The sequence below is a fragment of the Bacillus rossius genome, chromosome 14, assembly GCF_032445375.1.
Source record: "Bacillus rossius redtenbacheri isolate Brsri chromosome 14, Brsri_v3, whole genome shotgun sequence".
NCBI classification, from domain to species: domain Eukaryota; kingdom Metazoa; phylum Arthropoda; class Insecta; order Phasmatodea; family Bacillidae; genus Bacillus; species Bacillus rossius.
The window spans coordinates 14,691,849-14,710,570 of NC_086341.1; the positions used below are offsets into that span (position 1 = coordinate 14,691,849).

An 18,722-nucleotide genomic window follows, 5' to 3' on the forward strand; every position below is an offset into this window, starting at 1 on the left:
TTATGGTAGGCGCGGCAGGGCGCGCGAATTTAAGCGCAAGTGATTGGTGACTCGGGGCTCACTCAGGCGGAGGCTATGCGTCTCACCTGTGGTCACGAGTTGTTAGTTCGTTCGTGATGTAGGAATTCAAGCTCACTCAGGCGGAGGCTATGCGTCTCACCTGTGGTCACGAGTTGTTAGTTCGTTCGTGATGTAGGAATTCAGGCTCACTCAGGCGGAGGCTATGCGTCTCACCTGTGGTCACGAGTTGTTAGTTCGTTCGTGATGTAGGAATTCAAGCTTTCGGGCAGAAGCTATGGCCGACGCCAGAGGCCACGAGTCGTTTAATTTAAGTTAGGTCATAATGTAGTCATCTTCAAGCTTTCGGGCGGAGGCAATGGCCTTCGTCACTAGTCGTTTAGTTATAATTTTTAAAATGTAATGTTCGTTCGGATTTTAAGGGCAGGAGAGGCCCCTACGTTAGTTTTAAGTAATCGATCAAGAAAGGCTTTTCGGAAAATGTGAGTATGGACTTATCTTTGTTTTAATTTTAAGTATTAATTATGATTTGAGGTATTCGGAAGGACTAGGGAAGTGTTTAGTGAAGTTCTCTCATTCTCTCTCTTGTAAGGTCGTTCAATCGTTAAGGAAGTAAAGAGATTATTGTTTTAAATTGTAATCCCGCTATTTAAATGTTCTTTAAAATGATGTTGAGTATTTGACTTTAAGAATAAAATAATTTTAATTAAGTATTATGTTATTTTGCAAAATCTCCTTAGTTCAGCTCTCACCAGACATCCTGTACGGGATGACGAACCTATGATCCTAGGTACAGTAAAGTATTTTATGAAGTTAAGACTAGTTGATGCCAAGCGAGTTGTTTCTATGTAAAGAGCTACGATTCTCTCCCCCCTCTGAAAGTGGATCGTGACAGAAATGGCGGTGGCACCGGCTAGGTGCACGTGACAGAAATGGTGGAGGCGCCGGGTAAGTTCTATTTCTGGAGAGAGAGAGAGGTAGATTTTTATGTTTATTATTAAGTTAGTTTCAGCTTCTGATAGCAGGTTATTAAGAGTTTACTTGAGGAGAGGATTACGGAATTTTAGTCTATAGTGGAGGAAGTCTTTGAGATTTTTTTTTGACGTAACAGATGTTTATTTGAGGATACTTGTAAGGATAAAGTTTATAGTGATAAGTTGTTTTAAGTCGTTGAATTTATTGTAGATTTATATCGGGGATTATTACGTGAGGAGAATACGTTATAAGTTAAATGCTTATTAGAGATAATGCAAGTGGTTTAATTTAATTGAAGTTCATTTTAAGATTGTAGGTTAAGAGAATTATAATTTAAAATAAAAATTTTTGTCGTAAATAGGAATTATTTTCAAGAGAAGTTTGTTTTGTTTTCGTGCGCGTAGGAGACGAGACGTACGAATTAAATCAGTCGAGGGAAGGATAAACGTTAGAAAGGAATTAAAGAGAAAACGAGAGTTTATGTAAAAGAGAGTTATAGAATTTATAGTGATGTTTTGTTTTAATTAGAAAAATGTTGAGAGTTGTTTCAGAACGACACGTCAGTGGACGTGGCAGAATGAACACGTGACGGGGAGGTGCTGAGACCTAGCGGAGAACGGAGGAACCGCAAGCGAGGGTTGGCGCACCTGATGGAATTCGGTGACGTCACGGGCTCATACGGAGACGTGGACAGGCCGTGACCTTGTTTTGATCAGCTGTACGGTAACTTAGCGATAAGAAAATAGACTATTGGTTAAATAAATTTAAATTTAAGTGTGTTTTAGAAGAAGAGGAACTTTCAGTATGTAAGTAATTTAATTCAAGAAGTGTATGATGTATAGGCTAGAAGTGTTTCGTTGTAAGTTGTTTATGTTTTTGTTAGTTAAATTCTACCTCGGTTTTAAAAATATTTTTTTGGGATTTGTAAACATTATTAAGGAGGTACACTATAAAATCGATAAGCATTGAGAAAACTGGGAAGGCTAGATTTTGTGTGTAGAGGGAATTTACTCCAAAAGAACAGAGAGACAAAATTAATGTTTTCATTAGGGCGAGGGACCCTAAGGTGAGGCGTTGTGTCCCTGGGAAGAAAGGGAATTGTAGCGCAGACCATAGGAGATGGGCTGACTACGGAATTAAGGGTCAGGAGAATCCTGAGAGTTGTGAGTAGTTTGGGGCAGGAGTTCCCCATGGTAGTACCGAAGTGGCTATCCTGTATGGGATAGGGTACCATTTCAATGAAGTTTGTTGGTGGGGTTAGAGCCCCCTGTGTAGTGGGCCTATAGCAGATAGGCACTACAGTGACTTTGGTTATTTTGTGAGGTAAATTCCCTGGAGGTTAAGTAAGATTGGATTCAGTTAGGAAGGAGGGAAATGAGAAACATTGCTGTAGAGAGTTAGTGTACTTGCCTAATGTGAAATTGAATTTTAATAAATTAATTAATGAGAAAGTTTTTTCTGGTCAAATAATAATGGAAGGGAATTAATTAATTTTTTTGAGTAAGGTGTTTTAAGTAATGAAATAAAATAAGGTGAAGTAATTTGAATAATTGGGGAGGAGTTTCTTTAAGAGTTTAGATAATTGTTTTTGAATTTATTGAGATATTCAGCCAGTGAAGTTTGAGTGTGAGAGATACAGTGAGATTTTAAGGAAATCGGTTGTTTATTAATTAGGACAAATGAGATTTTATGATTAAGAGTCAGTAAGCATAGTTAAAATTTACGACATGATATTTGTTGACAGTTTACAGTTATTAAGGAGAAAACAGAGTAATCTATTTATTTTTATTTTAAGGGTTTGAAGATAAGATTATGAATTTTTTTTTTGAAAGTTTCTTGGGCATGTTTGAATAATTTTTATTTGGATTTTAAGAAATTACAGAGAAAATTTAATTGATTTACATTAGTTTGGAAGTATGGAGGTTTAGTGTTCGATTAGCCCTAACTTGATGGTCGGATCCCAAAAGAATGCCGTAAAACCGATAGCCAATTGAGAGGAATGCGGTAGGCGCTTGTGTAGAGAGGGGTTGTGGGAAAGCTCCTTGGGACTGATGGCAGATCAGGGGCCCTAAATAGTGTGTGATGCTGTAAAACCAGTGCAGAGAAAGCCTGGTATGCTTAAATTTTTGGGCACAGGTTATGTAAACCTGGGGTTCCATGGGATTTAGTCATGTTAGCTGCTGTGAGACATTAAGATTTCCAGGCTCCATAGTAAATTCAATGTAAATTTTTGTTTTCTTAAAATAATAAATTTGTTTTTAATTTTTTTGAGATATTTGATTTGTAACAGTGAATACAGACCCCGAGGAATAAGAGTTGTCATGCTGTGAGAGGAGAAGGTGGTAGGCCTAAAAGGGTACAGGCACCACAGAGGTTATGTGCATTGCATAATTTAAATATAAGGAAACTTGAGAATTTGAAATTTTGTTGTTGGTTTGTACACCCATAAGAAGAGTATAGGCAGAATTTTTATTGTTATGAGATGTCTAATTTAATTGAAAAGAAGAAAGTTTAAAGATGCAAGGTAACATTATTATTGTAATAATTGAAAGAGATTAAGAGGTAGAGAGAAATAGGCAGTTTTTGTTTGTAAGTACTAAAGTTTACAAATAGAAATTTAGTAACTAAGAATGAATAATAAGTTAAGTCTAGTGTAAAAGTTTTTTTTAAGTTTGTTAAGTTAAGAGTCACAAGTAAATTTTTTTTTTGAGAGAATGTCTTTGATAGGAAGTATTAGAAACTTATGGGAATTTTAGGGTAACATAAATAATGTAGGTAATGAATAATAAATAGATGGTAGGTCTTAAGTTAGGATTAACATTTGAAGCAGAATTTAATTAAGAAGAAGGAAAATAAATAGGCCTAATGAAAAGAACAAAAAAGGATTTTATGGTAAAGCATTTTTTTTAAGTAATAAACAATGAATAATAATGTTGTTTCAGGGTAATGTGTACTAATAATACAATTTTTTTTTAGGACCAAAGAACAGGAATTATGTAATTTAAATTAACATGTATTTTTGAAACTGTTACAGATTCCTTAAGATGAGCTGAGCAGCAGTCCAGTTTACAAGATGACAAGAGTTCGAGAGACAAGATACAAGATCACTGAAACAAGAGCCAAGACTGAAGATTCAAGAGAAGAGAAAGCTGGCAGCCATGGACTTACAAGTGGAGATTAATAAGGTCATGTAAAGTTTTATTTTTTTTTATGGAAGACAGTAACTGGAGTTTTTTTTTTGTTATAAACATTATTTACAGAACTTTTTAGGTTATAGTAATGTAATGGAACTAGTGAGTTGTGGTAGCTGTCAAAAAGAACTAATACCTTAAGTTTAATTTTTAAAGTTAATTTTCTTAATTTACAGAGGGATTAGTAGTTTTTTTTAAACCTTATTTAGGTTGGAATTTAAATACAATAGCTTATTATAAATGTGTACGAACAGTTCAAGTTCACAGTACTGATAGGTAGGTCAGATGATCTTATTGATTTTGATGATTTGTTGTTTTGAGTTGATTTTTAAGTGTTGTGAATTAGACAATGAAATAGTTCTGAAAACTTAAATTATTTCAAGCTAAGAAATAGTAAAGTTAATTGTAACTCAAAGGACACCAGAATTTAATTTTTTTTTGAATTAGTAATGTTTGAAAATTTTATACTTTACAAGAAAGGTTATAAACAAACAGATCGGATGGAACAAGGATGCAGTAAATCACAATTTCATTTAGAATTATTGATTAGCTTTTGAGGTTATGAAGTAAAAGTAATTATAGTTTAAAAGTTTGAATAAAAAAAAATGTTTTTTTTTTATTTGTTTGAAATAGAAAGTTTAAAAGTTAATTAGTCATGATCTAGGTGGGTGGTGGGGTGGGAATTGGCCACTCTTTTTCCCTATAACCTCCCTAACATGGCCTTCTATTACAACTAACAGAAATAAAGAAGAAGAAAAATGAAGAATTATTAGTTAGAATGTTTCTTTCATGAAGATACCTGATGAACTTTTACTGTTTGGAAGAATAGAAGCAAGGTTAGTCAGATATTTTTACTCAGAAGAAGAAGAAGATAAAGCAGTTTTATGACTCGACAAGCCAGAGATTGGTGTTTCCCCTCTGCGCTTCTATTGACTACGTTGTTTACTCTCATGGGATAGCTGGTTCGGCACCATGGAGAGAGATTGGTGGGCATTGTGGTTGCCCCCAGAAGAAAAGAAGAGTAGAAGAGGTTATGGGTGGGTCATGTGAACTGACCTTCAACCCAGTTACTTCGTGGGGACTATTTGCTGTATAGAGAAGATCAAGACTCAAGAGTTAGGGAAAATCATTGGAGGTCATGTTTCCCTTCCTTAAGTTTTTCCTATCAAATTATTTGCCTGATTAGATTATGCTAAGGGTGGGATACTTTATGTTAGCAGTTGAATTAATTAATTTTATTTTTTTGTGTGTTTGCATCCTTGCCCATCGATTGCAGTTTAGTAGTTAGTTTTGTATTTGTCAGGCGTGATGGTAATGCCTGTTGATGATGTTTCAGAATTGTAATCTGTTCGTGATGAGGATGGCACAACTCCGAAGCAGATGTGGGGAGAAGTTGTGAGCTGCCCTGGAAGCCAGTCCAGTAGCTGTTGGAGTTGAGTGGTGTTTGCTGATGGCCAGCCCAGGGAGCTACTCTTCTCGACAACACTGACTTCGAGGAGTTGCACCAACCTTCACGAGATAAGAGTTTAATTAATTGAAACACTGTAAGGACACTTAATTTTTTTTGAAGAACGAAAGAAGTATGGTAATAAACGGAAACCGAAAAAAAAAAAATAATAATAATTATCAAGAATTTGCACATTGTTTAACGAATACTGAGAAACTAAGAACAGTAATTTAATTTGTAAAGAGAGCTTCACTAACAGAACAATTTTTTTAGAATTGAGAACTCGAGCCTCTGAAGGTTCCTGTGAGAACAAACCAGATAAAAGTTTTACATTTAATTTTATGAATACTTGTTGTTTTAAAATAAATCTTATGCAGAATCTAGATGTATGTTCAGACAGCAAGGAACTAAGAAAATTATTATTTTTGTGAAATGAGGAATTTATAGTTATGGTTTAATGGAAAAAGACAATTTGTAATTTTGAGGTAGCTCGATGGGGCTCGAGCTCTGTGAGGGGAGGGTTATGTCGCGGGTTGAAATTTTGCAGGGTTGTTGAAATCAAATTTAGGGACTTTACTGACGGGACTCTGGGCTGGCTGCTCTGTTCACTCGTCAGCGCAAGTGGCGTGACCATGTAATTGGGGCACGGGGCCGGCGCGGCGCGCTGCGGGCTTGCAGAATTTTGTTTGTTTGTTTGGCCGCGCGCTGGCGCAGCCACGGGCCGCAGTTACTGGGGCGCGCTGTCGTAACAAGCCGCGCGGTGTGGCCTGCACATTGGGGTAGAGGGGGGGTAGTCTTCCCAGATGTTCTAGTTAGTTGTTTAGTAAATTTGACTTCAATAACGAGCTTTTGTTATGGTAGGCGCGGCAGGGCGCGCGAATTTAAGCGCAAGTGATTGGTGACTCGGGGCTCACTCAGGCGGAGGCTATGCGTCTCACCTGTGGTCACGAGTTGTTAGTTCGTTCGTGATGTAGGAATTCAGGCTCACTCAGGCGGAGGCTATGCGTCTCACCTGTGGTCACGAGTTGTTAGTTCGTTCGTGATGTAGGAATTCAAGCTCACTCAGGCGGAGGCTATGCGTCTCACCTGTGGTCACGAGTTGTTAGTTCGTTCGTGATGTAGGAATTCAGGCTCACTCAGGCGGAGGCTATGCGTCTCACCTGTGGTCACGAGTTGTTAGTTCGTTCGTGATGTAGGAATTCAAGCTTTCGGGCAGAAGCTATGGCCGACGCCAGAGGCCACGAGTCGTTTAATTTAAGTTAGGTCATAATGTAGTCATCTTCAAGCTTTCGGGCGGAGGCAATGGCCTTCGTCACTAGTCGTTTAGTTATAATTTTTAAAATGTAATGTTCGTTCGGATTTTAAGGGCAGGAGAGGCCCCTACGTTAGTTTTAAGTAATCGATCAAGAAAGGCTTTTCGGAAAATGTGAGTATGGACTTATCTTTGTTTTAATTTTAAGTATTAATTATGATTTGAGGTATTCGGAAGGACTAGGGAAGTGTTTAGTGAAGTTCTCTCATTCTCTCTCTTGTAAGGTCGTTCAATCGTTAAGGAAGTAAAGAGATTATTGTTTTAAATTGTAATCCCGCTATTTAAATGTTCTTTAAAATGATGTTGAGTATTTGACTTTAAGAATAAAATAATTTTAATTAAGTATTATGTTATTTTGCAAAATCTCCTTAGTTCAGCTCTCACCAGACATCCTGTACGGGATGACGAACCTATGATCCTAGGTACAGTAAAGTATTTTATGAAGTTAAGACTAGTTGATGCCAAGCGAGTTGTTTCTATGTAAAGAGCTACGATTCTCTCCCCCCTCTGAAAGTGGATCGTGACAGAAATGGCGGTGGCACCGGCTAGGTGCACGTGACAATATAATATGGGGCTGCGGGGGGTGGGTTTGCGGAGTTATAGTGACTTACAAGGACAAACCACGCTTTTTTTATAATTTATTGAAGTGAAACTTCTAATGCGACTTCCAACAAGGTAGCGTTAAACGTTTAACGCTACCATGGAGGGGGTATGAAAGTACTGTTGCGTTAAACGTTCAACGCTCCTGGGGAGGGGGAATAGAAAGAGACAGAGCGAGAGTGAATGCGTGGCACTCGAACGCATGCGCGTAGTAGGGCCTATACCTGTTACAGGCCAGCGCGAGCGTTAGCAACGAGTAGCGTCCAATATTCCAAGCACATGCGCGTGGTATTCTTGCTATGCAGCGAAGTAAAAAGTGTGAGCGTCGTGAAATTAGCTGAAATACGTACTTGTTGTTCTATTTTATTGTTATATTTTAATTTAAAATATTCATTATTTCATTTACTTGTTTTTTTTTTAGTTTGATTTGATACAATATGATTTCACTAAAAATCAATTTCTACCCCTTCCTATTTTCATTTCCACATTACGAAGTTTCACTTCTTCCGCGCGGAGGGACTCCACGCACTATTATTTTTATGTACTAGTTTTATCGCTCAAACGGATCACTGAAGTATTGAAGTCTCACTACGAACACGCGTGGCAATTAATCTTTTTAAGCTTAAAAGGTGGATGGAATGAATAAAGTAAGAATTTAACTTCTCGTCGGTTGTCATCGCTGTCGTCACACGTGGCTTACGTTTAAGGAGGGAGGAGGGACGGGGTGAGCCCGCGGAGATGAAGCAGCGACAGGGGGGAAATGGGAGTAACCCGAGAAAACCAAACCTGCTGAGAGGTTACTTCCGCCACGTTTACCACCAGCGAAAAAAAAAAATTGTGAGCGAGTCATTCAGTACTCGCCAGTGATGTGTAACATCTAAACTCGCAAACGAGCAAATTCATGTGTTCTCATGTTGCAAATGCACTTCGGTATAATACGAAACAAGACCAGGCATTAAGCGTAGAGTTCTCTAAAAAAAATGCCGTGTGCAAAAAATATACATTCAAATTGTGTTTTAAACTATATTTCTTTGCGCGAATCACACGTAGTTTCCGCACCCACCGCTACAATTCCTTGTCGTTGCAGTTTCGTCGACTATTGAATTAGCAGACTTAAATTTTAACTATATATGTAATGAAACGGCTAGAATAAAAACGAAAATGACTCGGCATAATAATAAATTCCGGCTTTGGACCTGACTTTCGACAAGGAAATTTATTAAAACTCCGCCCATTTTGTTGAAATCCGTTAAGCAGCTAATACTATAAATTTTCCGTTTGCCTTTGTGAACTTTGGTTCTTTTCATCCTCCACAGATGGCAGCACCGTGGTTGTTACATATTTCCGTTCTGTGCGGACCTCCGTTCCATTCACGAAATTTCTCCTACCAAATGCCGTGTACCTAGAGCTAAGATGTTACAGGGAAAATCCCAGAATCTGTGATCCAACCACTGCAACCCTCTTCTGAGGAAAAAAAGTTATGGTGTATTTATTTCTAATATTGTGTATTATTTGTTTATCTAACAGAGATAATTTATTGTTCGACAAAAACGGCACCAAAATGTTTTATAATATTTATTTCACCCAAATATATACCAACGTCAGTACTGTAAAAAATGAGTTAAGAAAAGAAATGCAAGATTATACGTTGTGGTCCAAACTCTATGAGTTAAATATATAATTTACATTGATTGAAATTAAAAAAAAAAATAGGCTAGATTACATTTTACGTACTTTGTTTGAAGATAATTTCTGTTAAAATTTCGTTTGATTTTGTGATTTTTAATTGCATATTGTTTTTTTTTTTTTTTCAATTTATGTTTTATCGCAACTAACCACAGAAATCTTGTCCTAGACTATGTAGCTGCTTAACCACGACACACGCACTTAGACAGCTATTGCACGGAAAAAACGCTTATGAAGCTCCGGTGGACAGCAACTCTCCGACCTTTCCTGCTCTATGTACACCCTGGCGCAGATAAAAACAAGCATGCCACCCCCCCCCCCCCAACCCATTGATTTACATACTGTTTATGTATGCTGATGCGTCGCCACGTGCCTAGTTCCAGCTCACACAACACCCAGCTTTTCACAAAGTACAATATTTCAGGGAGAGTTTTAGGGCTGTGAAAAGAAGTTTGATGGGGGAGGGGGGGGGGGGTGGTGGTGGTATGAAGGTTAGGCGAGGAGGAGGTAGCGACAAAGATGAGGGGAGTATAAAATAGTATGCCGAAAGTTAACCCGATTTGTAAATTTTTTTTCTTCCACTATACCAAACAAGTTTCTGCGTAATAAACAGGAGCAAAAAAATCTTTACTTATACTTGTCAAAAATAGTTTTAGTACTTCAATAAATATATTGTAACTTTATACAACACATGACTGTGATTATTTATGTATATATGAAATAAGTTACGAAAATTGGCGCATAATTTTATAGCCTATTGTAATTTATGTTTACATTCTATCATAACGTTGACTTTATTTTGTTTTATTATTTTATTAATGTGCAGTTAATCCTGGAAAGCTATTCAAAAACTGTAACTAAGGAAGGTACTGGGACAACACAAAGCATAAATGCCCGGGAAAGAATCCGAACCCAGTATCACTGTGAACACTTATTTGTAGTGATATAGTTATTTAAATGAATATTTATGTTTCATTTACAAAATAAATTACTCTATAGTCATATTGGGGGTATTTATTTATAACGAATAAAATTAACATAAGATAGTTTCTCAAAAAACTGACACTAGGTGGAGTTAATAGGAATTATAAAATGTTTATATGTAATAGTAATAAGTAAAAAATAAGAATTTATTTGAAGCAATATTTAGTTTAAATACTATACAGAGTACATACATAATGTTACAAGCTTAATGAAAATTCTGAAGTTAAGGTGTTTCTCAGATATACCAACATTGTCACATCTCATTTACATGTGCCTATATATTGGAAACTTGGGAGAAGTGTTAGTTTATTGACATGACAAATTCAGTTTTGAAAAAAAAAAAGACAGAACGGGCTTCCTGAATTGATGATTCAGTTTGATTCCATTCCACGCCTAAAATGATTATATATTTTCGTCTATAAAATCTAATGTTAACAATGTTTTAATTTCAAGACGTTTGTAATTATTGATCTTATCTTACCTTTAGTTAAACGGTGGGCAGCTTACAAACTATAATCAAACCCATAATTACAAATAATTACACCACACACACACACACACATACCTTCTCCGAGATTTGAACCCAAACTAAGAAAATAACATACTGACGAAATCAAAAATAATATAATATATTAATATAAAAAAGTTACTTTTTAAAAAGCGACAGTGCACATAAATTTTAGTACATATGCATTCATAGGTGTATAAAAGCAAGGCACAGTTATTCGAGTGAAGTTATTGGTATCCGAACTAAAATGATTATCAGGTGAATATATGCTAAGTATCTTTATACTTACTTAATACTACGATGCGTTATGTTAATGTCGCACATACGTAACACCCTAACATAGATGGATTTCATTTTTGCCATCAGTTTTTTTAACTATGTAGCTACGTTATTTACGACATGATTTTTTCGTCGACGTTTAATGAATGACCAACACTACGTTGAACGAAAGCCACGCCCAGTCATCAGTTTTATTGGCGGTAGCAGTGGAACGGACATGTTTATGTTGCCGCTTATCTGTGGAGATAAGCGTATGTCCGCACATTAATCTAGCTGTGCATCTAATGAGGTAACTTCCGAAAAAGAAGTCCTCCGAGCGTTGTTCTGTCGCAAAGAGTAATGGAACCTTTTTTCTCTCTTCCTTTCAAGGATCCATTAACTAAGGGGTAAGATATTCTTTTGATGTGTAACATCTTAGCTCTCGGTATACGGCAATTGGTTGGAATAATTTCATGAATGCGACTGAAGTCAAGGAATGGAAATGTGTTAACTGACAGTGCTACTGTGTACGGCGAATGGCGCAGACCAAAGTTCACAAAGACAAAGGGAAAATTTATAGTACTTAATAACTGATGAATTTATTACAAGATTTTACAAAATTCCTTTCAGGGGTTTAGTATATTTTGTAGAGTCTTATTCGGTTTTATCGGAGCCATTCCATTAAATAGTTTAATATTTCGCTCTGTAAATCGAATGATTCGATAGTCGGCGTAGCTGCTCCGGCAGCGAATTCTAGCGGCAAGTAAGGAAAATACGTGTGATTCGCGTTCAGAAATGTGTTTGAGAACACAATTTTCGTACATCTATCACGTTCGTTATTATTTTAAAGAATTGTACGTTAAGTTACGTTTCGTATTATAAGTGTATTTGCAACATGGGAACACATGCATTATTTGCTTGCTACCATAGTTAGATGATACACAAAACTAGTGAATGCTGAAAGACTCACTCAAATTTTATTTTAAATATCATGAAACGCAGTTAATGTATTGAAAGGTTAGTTTATTCCGGTGAAACTAACGCCAAGAAGAGTAAATAACGGCGTCAAATGGAAACATCCGAAGAAAAACCTCAAAGGCTTATGGCAACGCACGTAACACCAAATCTAATTTAATTACTATTATGTTAGAGAGAACATTTATGTTTCCATTCATACTTACGTTCTGACCTAATTTAATCAAATCAATCTGATATCAGGTCCTAAAAATGTCTCCCTCCGCTAGGAGTAAAAATATGTAGGATGAGTCTGAGAAAATTTACACTAAAAAAAAAATGCGAGCGATCTCTTTCTTTCAGTACTCGCCAGCAAAGTGTAACATCTAACCTCGGTAACAAGATAGTTCATGTGTTCTCAAGTTGCAAATACACTAATAATACGCCACTCAAACACGAAATTTGATTTAGAGTACTTTTAAATAATGCCGAGCGTGATAAGTATACGAAAATTGTGTTTTAAACTAAATTTCTGGACGCAAAACACACTTAGTTTCCACACCTGCCGCTAGAATTAGTTTCTGGGGCATCTGCATCAACTATAGAATCATTATATTTCAAGAGCGAAATGTTAAACTATATAATGCAACGGCTCCGATAAAAGTAAAAAATACTAAAAATAAATAAATAATAAACCCCGGTTTTTGACGTAATTTTCGACAATATTTAATTAAAATACTGCCCATATCGTTGAAATTCATCAAACCGTTTAAACTACAAAGTTTCCCTTTGTCTTTGGCAAATTTCTTTCGTTCCTTAGATAGTAAATGCGTCTGTTACACATTTCTGTTTCTTGACTTCCGTCGCATACACGAAGTTACTCCTACCAAATGCCGTATACCGATAGCAGAGTTGTTACACATACAAAAATTGAATGTCTGTAAAGTCGGTTTACGGACGATAGTTTAACGTGACAACGTCATAACAAAACATTGATGAAATGATTGCATAATTTTATGAATAAAATTGAATAATTTTTATTGAATTATCACTATTTTGTATGGATACAAAGGAATGAAATGAAATGTACAATTTAATTGAATAATTTACTTTTCTTTGTACTTATTAATTAAAATATGTTTATTACTTTAACGAACAGATTATTTAAACTATAAATTTTAAACATGTTTGCTATTTAACTTCTTCCAATCTGTGTTATTCTGTTAAGGATAGGACGATGATAGAAAAAGTATGAAACGAATGGGAGTGTTTCAAGTTTAATGTGCCTCGAAAAAGTCAAATCGATGGTCGTTCCAATCGAGTGGAAGAGAGATAGATGCGGCGCAAGCGTACAATGAGCGTAACGGGACAATATGCGTAACGGGACAATGAGTCATCCTTTTTCTTTCGTGCGTGCAGTCGGCGTTCATCGATTTATCAGACGTTGTCACGTCAAAAAAAAAAAAATGATAGCGCAGAAGCAAGACCGGTTGAGGATTCGGCCTCGTCTCTCTGGCGGACTCCCGTCCGTTTGTCCGTTTGTCCGTCCGTCCGTCCGCCGGACGCTTATGGTCACGTACAGTCCGCGGCTAAGGAGGAAGTCGTTAGCTTCAAGCTCTCGTAGCCGCTTGAGTGCGCGCGTGTGTGTGGAGATTGCTCTAGTAGCCGCATCACGAGCAATAAAGGACGGACGAAGAGGATGAGACGTATGGTTTGTGAAGAGGGAGGGGGTGGGGGGGTGGGGGTGTCATTATTTTATCAAACTTTTATTATATATCGCCCTGCGGGGGCAGCGAGAGAGATGACATCTGAGGCGGCTCTTTGCTCGACTCGGCGAGCTAACACGCTCCATTGAGCCTCTTGGGTCGAGGGCAGATGGACGCTGGTCCCCAGCAGAATAAAAAAAAGAAGCTTACGTTGCATATGCTTGCACGAGTGGTATTCAGCTTCACGTGTCATTTAAGAGGGATTATCAAAAAATTTATTTTGCTTGTAATACTTCGGGTTTTTCCGCACGTATTTTTTTTTAAAATTAATTCCAAATACAAGGAATTTTATGACTTATAACAGGTTTTTTTCCCTAACTGAACAAGTCCTTACATAACGATTTTTATGAACCTAAAAAAAAAAAAATTATGTCAGTCCTGGCATGTATTGAAAAAATGAAATCATGCGGTATACAGCTTGGATTAACCGATTGTATTTAGCCTTCGTCTTAAAACTTTTAGTTTTTAGAACCAATATCATTTATGAATAATATATTAAAAATAAAGAGTTTTAAGACGGGGGATACACACGAACGGTTAATCAAAGACTTTATACCACGTGAACTCATGCTTTCAGTGTACACTACAATTTACATAATAATTTGGCATTAGCTCACATAATCATTAAATAATAACTTTTTTATTTTGAAACAAAACTTTTATAAAATTAAATACGGTTATACTATGAATTTATTTAAAGTCATGTGCGAAAAACACGAACTTAAAGAAGGTAAATAATTTAGTATACTACACTGTAATTTTTTTTGTACTTTTATAGGGATAGTCTTAAACGATATTACATGTTAAACTGCAAGGCATATCTTTATAAAATTTCAAATGGTGCAAAGCCCTGTCTTGAAATTTTACAAGTGACATAGTTGGCAACTGATTCTACAAAGACTATCCTTGTAAAAATACCAAAAAAATGTTACAGCATATACTACCTCCTTAATGCCTGAATCACAATCAACGCTACGGGCGTGATGCGATAAACGCGATGCAAACAAAATAATTTTCTGGCTAGAGAATTTAGACGAAATTTGAGACGCCAGATTCTCAAATATTGTTTTTGTGTGCCAATTTTTTTTAAGGTAATGGAATCTTAGTAAATATTTGTTGCATGGATTTATTTTTTGTGGAAGCCTCTGACAACTTGATATTTTTTTTCACACTACATTTTTATGATTTGAATGCTACGATGGCTTATGAGCATTACGCAATTTTATAAGCTAATAAATTTATTGGTTTCACATTGAGAAAAAGAAACTCAGTTTGAAATTTGAAAGTTTTAAATACTGACGAATTTTAGTTTTACGAAAATGTACTTTTCAGTAAACGTGATCTATGTGGTATAGAATTTGAAAAGAAGAGAATAATACTTATATGCAAAGTAAAGCTGGAATAATATATTTATACATGGCTTATAAAGTCTAATTTTTATTAATTTATTAATATTATAAATATAGTTTTAAGACGAAAACTATATATAAATGTTTAATACACAAATACATATCAAATGATTTGATGATTTCAGTATATGCTAGGAGTGACATAAGAATTTGCATTTATGTTAATACAATTTTTCTTACAAAATAACCTTTTTATAAACAACTAAATATGGATGAATTAAAAATAATTTTAAACTGCGAAAAAAGAATTAGAAATAAATTAATTTAGTATTTTAACCCTTAAAAACCCAGGAAATTGGGTTGGGAAAGGAGGTGGGAAAGGGGGGGGGGGGGGTGGTGGTTTCAGAAAAGGTTGAAATTTTTCATTTTCTCATAATTTCTATTAGTTAAGGGATATTTCTGCAAATTTATCACTTTACTCTCTTCAATCTGTTGTTCTGTCACAAATAATTTCGTGGAATATTTATTAAGTGTGATGTAAACATGTTTGTAAGAAGTCGCGCCAAGTGATAAAAATTACAAACACACGTGCGACATATTACACCCAATTACATAACACGCAAGTAATATCTGTCGAAATATTAGTTTATGGCCGGACAAAAAAAAATACAACGATGCATACTGTTGTTAAGTTTAAAGAAAATAACTAATAATAATAATGATGAGAGAGAAAAAAAAATCCCACATGGAGAGTGGAGTCGAAGCGAATACAGTTCACGGCGCATGCCGGACAGAGCGCTCCACCCTCTCCCCTGTGATTCCTCACCCGAAGACCCTGCCCCCCCCCCCCCTTTTCACCCCCAATCCAAAACTCAATACTAAACGCGCGGAATCGAGGGGTCAGCTCTTGGTCCCTTTGAGCGAGCTCGGTAGCGGCGCAATATGGCCCGGGCAATATATCCACCTACACACCACACCCTCCTTCCCCGCACTGACCAACGGGGTAGGTAATGGGAATGGGCATTGAGAGGAAAACGTAGGGATGGGGGGGGGGGAAGGTTCTAACATTTCTGTGGGGCAACGTGCGATTCCTCCCAAAGCATAGCGTCAGCCTAGCAAGCGTATAGCCGCCCCCCCCCCCCCCTTTACACCCAACCATCCTCCCGCCGCACGTGAAGTTTACCTCCTCCGCAAATGCGCGCGAATTCCGATCTATCACTCGCTCTTTTTTGTTTTTGCAAAAAAAAAAAAAATTGGTATTTCACGGCCATCGGGGTGAGTCTGAAGTCGCATTTCGCGCATTTCTCGCCCGGTCCCATCGGCTCGCGGCCTCGCGATTCTCCGCCGCTTGGCACCAAACCTCGTGTGTGTGTGTGTGTGTGTGTGTTTCGAAAACGTGCTAACGGCTTTCGAGTCTGTTAAGCGTTGCGCTGTCGGGAGAATTACAGTGAAATTCGCGGACTTTTCAAACGGAAAGAATTCGGAACTCGAACGATCGAACAGTTCTTCACAATTTCAAACAACTGGATCTTCGTAGAAATTTACTTTCCCCGGTGTGCATTTCGTTCGAAACAAAAAAAAAACCCAAACGCGTATAAAATATGAGTTTTCGTGCTGCGAACTTAAAACATTTCTGAACGCGTTTTGTTAACGCACCCAAGAATTTTCTTTTTGAATCAGTGCCCCACAAATTTAAGAAGATCCCTGGATAATTTGTAACCAGCATTCTTCGTAAATTTTATGTGAAAATTTTTAACAGTGTACAGGTAGTATCTTATAAGTTAAAATATATTAAATGGGGAGTACGAATTTGTAAAAGTAAAATAAAAATTTCTTTAAAAAACATTTTCTTGGACCTACATCATTGCTGGTTCACACTGCATGTCATAGAGAAACCTGAAAAACGGACAGGGGAAAAAAAAAATGGATACACAAAACAAACAGAAAACAATTCAAAAATCACCCGATGTCAGAAGTCAAATTTATACATACATCACAGATATTTGACACATGTGGTACGCAGAGCTTCAGAAAAACACAGCGCGATACGAAAACTGCTCGAGATATGCGAGTGGTGTCTGTTTACGAAAAGCAAATATGAACGCGTCGATGGCAGATGAGTGGTTATGTTTCCGTATTTCGTTTTTCAAATTTATTTTGAGGTGAGTGAAAATGGCTAAAATGCGTGTTTTCAGAATAATATTTCGGCATGAAACACTCGGTACGGTTTTCTTGAAAAAACACAATGAGACTTTCGTTTACACTTTTATCTTCATTTTTCCATCATATATGGAATGGTTACCACTCAAATCTCATAGTTGCCCAATGGACGTCGAGAATACTGCGCGCCAGTCCACAGCCGTGCGCTTAGTGGCGACACCGCACTAGAAGCAACAACGATAATTACCTTTATCACCCCACCTCACTAACACAAATGCACCCTTTACTATATAGGCGGGCCACGTAAGTACATATCTAGCAGTCAGTAAGCTGATATCAATAAATTTAAAGGTTTAGTTAGAGTTGTTTGGCTCCTAGTAACGCTACCCTGATGATGGCGGCTGCAACGTCAACCGAAACGTCGGTGATATATTCGCCTTGGACGCGGTTACAACCCAGAAGCCAAGAAACTTCATACACTAGCCGAGAAAGCCTGCGATCTTTGGTTTAGTTAGAGATTTTATATCATACGGTTGTGCACATACACTTAATTTGATTGGGCCGCCGATATTCCACATTTTTTCGAAACATACATGAAGCGAGTCTTTCTCCATTTGATTAACCTGTAACGGGTTTGCTTAGATATTCCTTGCATAACTTTAAAATGCCCGCCAGCCAAAGAAAGACTCGAGCCAAAACTTCAACGGTACACTCAATAGATACTCATACATTTGAGTCAGCATACGTTAATCGTTTTACTAACAGAGCTATCAAAGCGAGTGTTAAGGAATTTTACTTAACATTTTATTTAATAAATGCTTTTCATAAGCGATAAGACACTCATGGGGCCCAGTATTTTACACCAACTGGTTCTAGTGACCATCATATATAATTTAATTATATAAAATACAAAATTTCCACTACCGAAGTATTTTTAGGCAAAAGTTTTTAACGTGCGGCCATTGTTTCTATGTCCAGGCACGTGTATGGCAACGGTGTGCATTTTCTGAGTTTTACGCGATTGCAGACATACAAAGAAATTCCATTCGTAGAATTTGAATCCTGTGTCCATCGCATACCTTTATTTTATTTTATTTTTTCAAACATTGCTTCATGTTTCCACAAGTTTTACGACCTGGCCGGGGCGAAGAAAAAAAAAAGTCAGATAAATCAGGTCGTGCACATACTCTTTGTCGACAAACTGATAGCAAAACGTTGTTTCAGTTTCGAATTCCAGCGAGCAGTAGGGTGACAAAAAAGACAAACAACACAGCCCAAGCGAGTGTGGGATGAAAAAAAAAAGCTTGTCATTACCCTTCGAACCTATGCCCTCTCCACTCTCCTGTACACACCGGAAACACAACCCAATCACCGGTTTCCGCATCGACTCGTTTATTGGACTTTTTTTTTTTTTTTTTCCATCCGCGGATGCCGACGGCCGTGTCAATACGCCTGGCGCCCGTCATGAATACATCAGCGGTCTGGGCCGCTGACCGGAATTCGAATCAAATTTC

General features: G+C 37.1%; 1 long non-coding RNA gene across 1 annotated transcript; it reads left to right on the top strand.

Moving 5' to 3' along the window:
• The first annotated feature begins 205 nt into the window (after positions 1-205).
• Positions 206-5,798, top strand: LOC134538671 (uncharacterized). Its single transcript, XR_010076197.1, has 2 exons — positions 206-1,799; positions 4,028-5,798. It is a non-coding gene; the product is annotated as an uncharacterized LOC134538671 (long non-coding RNA).
• Positions 5,799-18,722: the final 12,924 nt, after the last annotated feature.